This window comes from Echinops telfairi, unplaced genomic scaffold (genome assembly GCF_000313985.2).
Source record: "Echinops telfairi isolate 266 unplaced genomic scaffold, ASM31398v2 ScPeMD7_7475;HRSCAF=8513, whole genome shotgun sequence".
NCBI classification, from domain to species: Eukaryota; Metazoa; Chordata; class Mammalia; order Afrosoricida; family Tenrecidae; genus Echinops; species Echinops telfairi.
This window is the reverse complement of record NW_022111379.1, coordinates 7565375-7572949: the sequence shown is the minus strand read 5'-3', so window position 1 is coordinate 7572949 and position 7575 is coordinate 7565375.

Below are 7575 nucleotides of genomic sequence, written 5' to 3'. Positions count from 1 at the left end.
TTTCTTCAACTTCAACTTGAACCAACACAGGAGCAATTGTAATGGTCATATGTAATAGTCTGTTCAGCAGTCTGCCCCTGGCCTCAGTTTGGTTGTTAAAATTGAGCTATTCCATGATCTCTTCCCATAAATGAAGTCAATTTGATTTCGGTGTTGTCTGTCTGCTGAGGTCCAGGTGTAGTTTCCATGTATGTTGTTGAAAAAAGATATTTGAGATGAAGAAGTCACTGCTCTTATGAAATTCTCTCCTGTGATCTCCAGCCTCATTTCTATCACCAAGGTTATATTTCCCAGCTCCCGATCTAGTCTCTTCGTTTCCAACTTTCGCATTCCAATCACAAATAACTACTGGTGCATCTTGACGGAATTCTCCTGTCCGGGTGCTCTTGCAGGTTGGAGGGAGGGGATGCAGACATGCCGCCTGGGCCTGGGGTCTGAGCTCAGGGCGCTCTTTCGGGCTTTCCTGCTCTTGGTCTCTGGGATTTCCTGTGAATACCTGAAGCCTCCCTTTTCCTCACTTGATTACAAATGTGCTTCTGCCGCATTAATTCTTTCAGTCTTGCAAGAAATGAGGTATAGACCACTCTACAAACCGAACATAGTTGGCTCCATGACTTGGATAAAGACCTTTGGACTTCACCTTTAAAGTAGACCCAGTTCAGGACACTCTTGTGTCCCTGGAGCGGGCACTGGTCTCTACCTCTCTGACTCACTTTGGCTGCCCTTTCATTTCGGCCGTCACCTCGCCACCTTGGAGAGCCTGAGACGCTCTGGCGGCTGGGTGGACCTTCAACAGCCAGGTGTGCGGTTTGAAAACCCCGCCTTCCCATCTGTGGATCTTACGGGACCCAACCCTGCCCTTGGAAGCTGCCATCGGTGGGAGCCAACTTGCCGCTGATTTTGCCCAGGGCCACGTGTAAATGTCAATAACCATGGGATCTGAGATGATGGCTGCTGGAACCCTTTACCCCGCCCCCCATGTATGTGTCTGCCCTCCTACGCTGTCATGTGATTCCCGCTTCCACGTTTTGCCACGTGTCTGCCTCCCTACCCTTCTATTCGAGTCCTATCTCCACGTTTCACTATGTGCACCTCTTGAAGGCTCCATTCCTGGGGCGTTGCTCTCTGTTCCCCAGGCTACCGTTCCACCTTCCTTTGCTCCTGGCACATTTCACTCCGTGTTGCCGCCTTCCTTGTGACCTCCAAACTGCTGCTCACCCATGTTGTTTAATCTGTTGGTCTCTCTGCAGGACACCCACTTCTCTTCCCTCACTCAGCCATATTGTAGGATAGCTGAATACGTGACCCTCTGCTGACTCGTTGCCAATATGGCGTCACTTGCTCCACTCACTGGTTCAACCACGTGTCCCTGAGGGGTTGACTTTTGATTTCTCATGGGTCCCTACTGGGCTCCCCTTCTCAACGCCCCCTCCATTCCAGTTGGTCCCCTGGTCCTCCCAGTTCCAAACATACTTTCTCAGGAATGCTTTGTTTCCTTGAGTTCAGCTATTTGGTTTCGGTCCTTGTTTTCCTGTCTGTTTTTCCTTTGGTCAAGTTTCAGCCCAAAGGCTTTTGAAAGTATGGTCACTAAGCTATGACTGATCCAGTTGTTTCCAAGACCACTCAAGAGGCTTGGTAAGCCTGGCTCTGCCTCCTGCCTAAAGAAATCAGCCCAGGACTCCAATTTCTTTAGAGTAACTGCATTCATCTTGAGCCATTAGACAGGTTCTCCTCCCCTTCAAAGGTTCTAGTGAGACCACTGGTAGCCAGTAGTCCCCTTTGAAGGTCTTGGTAAGACCACCCATTAGTCAGTAGTCCTCTTTGAAGGTCCTGATGGGTCACCCTTAGCCAGTGATCCCCTTCAAAGGTCCTGAAGGTGCCACTCATAACCGTTGTACCCTAATGACTGGTTTTTGTACTGTATCCTGTCTATTGGGCTAGATTTGACCCGCAGACACTAACAAAGGGGAAACTAGTGTTCTCCTGCAACTCCATCTGGCCCCACTAGATTCTAGGTGATGGGAATCCTGGCCAAAGCATAGCATGCTCTCCCTCCCTCTCTAATACGGCAATGTGCCATAGGAGTAGCCCAATGCCAAGAGGCCTTCCATCAATAGGGGTTTAGACAGGCCCAAGGGGAGGAAAATAAGCCCCTTGTGCCTTCCTGGGGACCTGGTTCTTAGAAAAACTTGAAAGGAAGGTTCCACAATCCCCAGCTCAGGTCAGTCTGGAAATGTCCCTTCCCAGTAATTCTACCTCCACTGCCATTAAAGTTCCAGGACCAAGTGCATGGATCCACCATTCACGGGTCAAACTGTGGAAACTATTGGAAGCAACTCCCTCAGACACAGATCAAATAGAGCCAGATAAGAACAGATGCAAACCATTACACAGCCTTAAAAATGGTGTTTCATTGACACCAAGAGACAGATAAGTGCCCTGCAGAAAACCTCACCTCTAATCCACAGCAGTTGTTAGGTTAGTAAATGCTAAGACAATTCCTGTGTTTAAAGTAGCTCCCAGGTGATACCTGTCAATCCAGTGTTAATACCTCCTGAGGTTTTCTTTGGAATCTCTCAGTGTGAGACTAACCCACATTTCCATGGGCATTGCTATCCCATAGCTTTTGCCCCAGCCTTACCTAAACTGTTCACCTGCTTTATTTCTTCCATAAATCGTCAGATTATTAATGACACTGAGCCAAGCTTGTGGATCTCCAGTGCCTGGACCATCCCAACCTCGTACACCACGGGCCCCCAAGTGGATGGCAACCCCTCCCAATAGAGCATGAAGTGTGTGTGGACACCAAGCCCCACCATTAGCAGCAAGAAGCAGCCAGAGACGGTCATTGCCCAGTACCCCTAAAGATTTGGGTCCATACTTCTCATTAGAAGACCACGCCCACAAGGAGACATCATCAGGCTGTTATCTGATTGACAGGCTACACTCCAACCCTTCACTTATTTATCAAGTTGACATGAAATTACGTAGCTACCACAAATATTGTCTGTGTAAAGCTATAATAATGATTCTTCTGGTATTTAAGCATGTTAATATACTTTTTAAAATATTTAAAGCCAGGGCAAAGGTAGAGAATGGAGTTAAAGTTTTGGGGGTTCTTTCATTATTCAAAAAATTCACTGTGGTTGAGTCAATGCTTACTCAGCAACCCTATTAGCAGGGTTAGTAGAACTTCCCCTGTGAGATTCAGAGACTGTAACTCTTTAGGAGTGTAGAAAGCCTCATCTTTATCCTGAGGAGCAGCTGGTGGTTTTGAACTAGCTGACCTTGTGGTTAACAGCCACCATATCACTACTATACCACTCAGGGTTCCTCATCATTCAAGAAGGGTATAAAATTCCTCATTGGGCTGCAATTCACATGGTCAGCAGTTCAAAACCACCAGTGAGGAAAGACTGGGCTTCCTACTCCTGTAAACAGTTACAGGCTCAGAAACCTGCAGAGGAGCTGTTATGAGTCTGCATTGACTTGAGGGCAATGAGTGTGCTTTGAGTTTTGAATAGTAATTCAGGGGCTTATCTTGATATAGTATCAGGAAAGACCAATCTCTAGAAAAGAGCATCATGTGTGGCAGAGGGCCAACAAAAATGGGGTAAATCTTTAACGTGATAGATTGAGACAATTAGCCACGACATGGACTCAAACTTAGCAAACATTCCAATAGAGGAAGTTAGCCTGCTGTGAACCAAAGCAATAAATTCTAACATATTTGTATATTTAGTTAAAAACCCAGCATTTAACAGCCCCCTCACTTGCAGTAAAAGTTCCTTTTGAGCTTCATCAATAGGGATGCCCTAACATAGGAAGGAGGCCTCAGTAAGGCCATTAAGATAAGTAGCCAGGCAAGAAGCATTTCCTACTCAGTGAGCTCAGGAATGGTGGTCTGTTAAGGGCAGGCAAGGATACATCCTCCAGTTTAGAAAAATAAGAGTGCATGAAGTTTCAGGGGAGGGTGGTCTAATGGCCCGTGAAGAAAAGTAAGTATAGATCATTTCCTAATGATCACTGTAAAACCTGCCTTTTTAGAATAGTATTCATATCCTGTGATCATTGTGAAAAACCTGCAAATTTCTTCCTGTAGTCATTGTGAAACCTGCTTCTGTCACAAAGCTTTTGGTATGTAATTTGCTTGACTTTCACTGGATTTTTGAAACAGTGTGAAGGTAGCAAGCCCCACTGTTTCCTTCTGTCAGAGCTTGCAGAAATAAACTTAGAATTTCTCAAATTAACCTGATCGCTGTCTTTGGCAAAAACAATGACAGGCACTCCGGGACCCCTAGTCTGCCAGAAACAATACCAAGTAGTAAATTGGTCTTTATTTACAGATGGTATGATCACCTATGTAGAAAATACAATTGGATCTATTTTTTTAAGCTACTAAAACTAATAACTGAGTCACAGGACACAGATCAATATTCAAAAGTCAAATATATTCCTATCGATAATCAACAAACTATCAGAAATGGACATTTTAAAAACACCACTTAAGATAGCATTAAAAAATTGAAACACGTAGGTATACAATTGACAAAGGACTTGAAAACCTCATACACTGAAAACTACAACATATTGCTAAAAGAAAGTATAAATCTGGCAAGTTAACTGTAATATAATTTGAAAAAATATATAGTAATAATAGTTGTACAACATGAAGAATGTAGTCAATCTCACTGAAATGTATATGTATAAAGTGAGTGCTATACTGACTAGTTGCTTTGATGTTCATATTTTCATCACCACCACCAGTACCCTCCAGAAGAGAATGAAAGGGAAAATAAGACACTCAGTTGAAGAAAAACTAAGAGGATTGGTTACCAGCTGAACTCCTCTAACAGACTGACTAAAGGAAGTTGTTGAGATGGAAATGAAATGATAAAAGAAGAAGACTTGGAATATTAGGGAAAAAAGAATGCTGGAGATAATGAAAACTATGAATCTATACAATAGTCTTTCCTTCCCTTAAATTTTCTAAATTATGGTTGACAGTTAATTAAAGGAAAAGTTATATAATCTGATGTGCAAAGAAAATATTTAAGACCATTATAAATGAAGGAGAGTATGGTGACTTAAAGGTAGGTAAGGTTTCTACACTTCATTTGAATTGGGAAAATATAAACACCTGTAGACTACAATAAGTTATTTAGGTATAATGTAATGTGTATAAGAAGGAACAAGTAATCCATGGAAGGCAGGGAAAATAAAACAGAGACATGAAGAATAGAGTGAGCAAATAGAAGATAATAATTACATGGCAGACTTCAGCCCTACCATGGCAATAATTGCACTCAATGTAAATGGTAATAAATCCTTGAAAAGACAATAACTGGCAGAATGAATAAAAAGATTGTATGTTGTCTACCGGAAGCTCACTTCAAATATGGTAGTGACAGTAAGTGAGTTGAAAGAAGCCCCAGTGGTATACTGGGCTACTGAGCCACTACCCACAAGGACAGCTGCTTCTCGGGGAGAAGGTGAGCCTTTCTGCTCCTGTAAAGGTTGATAGCCTCAGAAATCACAGGAGCAGTTCCACTCTGTCCTATAGGGTCACTATGCGCTAGAATTAACTTGATGGCAGTTAAAGAGAGCTTGGAAGTAAATGGACAAAAAATTATATGCTCTGTAAATATTAATCAAAAGAAAGCAATGTGAGATAACGTAGAACTCAAAGCAACACATTTATTAGTAACAGAGAGTGACATTACATAATTATAAAAGAGTCAACCCATCAAGAAGACATATTGTTGTTGTTGGGTGTACATAGCAACCCTATGTACAACGGAATGAGACACACTGCTCAGTCTTGTGCCATGCTTAAAATTATTGTTATAGGGATCCTAAATGTGTGTGCTGCAAACAGAGTTCCAAAATATGTGAAGGAAAAACTGACAAGTGAAAGGAGAAATAGACAAATTCATGATTGTCATTTGAGATTTCCAATGCCCCTCTCTCAACAACTGATAAAATGGACTAGACAGAAAATCAGTAAAAATACAGATATAATCAACCACACTATCAACCAACAGGATCTAACTGACATTGATAAAATACCAAGACATTTATAAAAATTATACAACAGTAGAATACAGATTATTTTAAGAACTGACAGAAAAGTTCCCAAGATAGATCATTTCATGACTGCCTCCCCAAAAAACCCCAAACAAACAAAACCAACCCTGTACATATGCAAATGAAATTAAATTATAGAGTTATTTAGGTATACTTTAGGTGCTTTCTCTGGCAACAGGGAAATAACCAAGCATTGGGAATCTAAACGACATGGTTCTAAATATTCTCTAATCAACAAAGAAGATGCAAAGAAATTTTCAAAATGCATTGAACTGAACAAAAGAAAAATGTCTGAAAACCCATTTCATGGTCATTAGTTACAAGGCGTAATTTCCTATTAAATGGAAAAAATAGAAAAAATAATGATTTTCCTCTGCATATTGATGGAATATTTGTCAGTGATTCGTTGCTATGACTGCACTCCAGTAGTTTCTCGTAATGGCCAACAGACGCGGTTTACTAAAAACCAATCAAAGCAGTAGAAATAGAAATTTTATGGCAGAAATATTTTTATGAAAAATGTATAATTTATTATATCTCTTTATTGTATTATTTTTACATAGAAACGTCTGGCCCATCAAGAGACTTGCCAGACATGTGAAGAATAATAAAATTCTGTCGCTCATGATATTTTGTCAACTTGTACTCATATCTATAAAACATAACCTCGCACTTTTCAGGCTTATTATTATGAATATGTAATTGTGAGAATAAGAGAACATTTAGCAAATTGTACGCTTGGTTTATAACTTTTACATGTTTGGACACGTGCTACGTGGACTTCTGTGTGCACTCCTGCCCGTGGTCCAGCAAATGTTGGGGGAGGGTCCGTCCCTAACCTCTTTGAGCCCTGACTTCCTTTTCCGGAAGATGCTCGGCCTCGCTCGCTCCCAGAAAACTGGGGGTGACCCAGGCACTTGGCACCCCCACAACGGGGTGACGAAAGGATTGCTCATATGGGTTCCCGCTGGCTCTTCAAGAGGAATCTGTTCAGGGAGTGTTACGAGTGCCTGGTTTTTCCATTCTTCTTTCCCCTGTTAGGACGTCAGAGGAGCCGGAGATGAAGATGAAGATGCTCCAGGCTCTCGAGTAAAGTGGTTGGAGAGGTGCGAGAGAGATTTGTGATGACGCGCGTTAGGGCCGGCTGCGGGGGATTGGCTTTGGCGGTGAGGACGGAGACTAGGAATCCCCATCCACGCCCGCAAATGATTGGAGGTGTGTGGGTGTGTGTGTGTGTGTGTGCATGTGTGTGAGGGAGGCGTGAGCTCCGACTCCCGCAGGCACCAGCACGCATGACGAAGCGGCTTCCCTTCGCGCTGTCCGAGGCGCACACTCGCGACCGTGCACGGCCACGCCCGCACACACTCGACACACACTGGGCGGCCAAGGGTCCGGTTGCCATGGCGAGCAGGAGCGCGTGAGCCCGGCCGCCCCTCCTGCCCCGGGCCGAGCCCGGCCAACTCCGGCTCTGATTGGTCACTGCTTCTA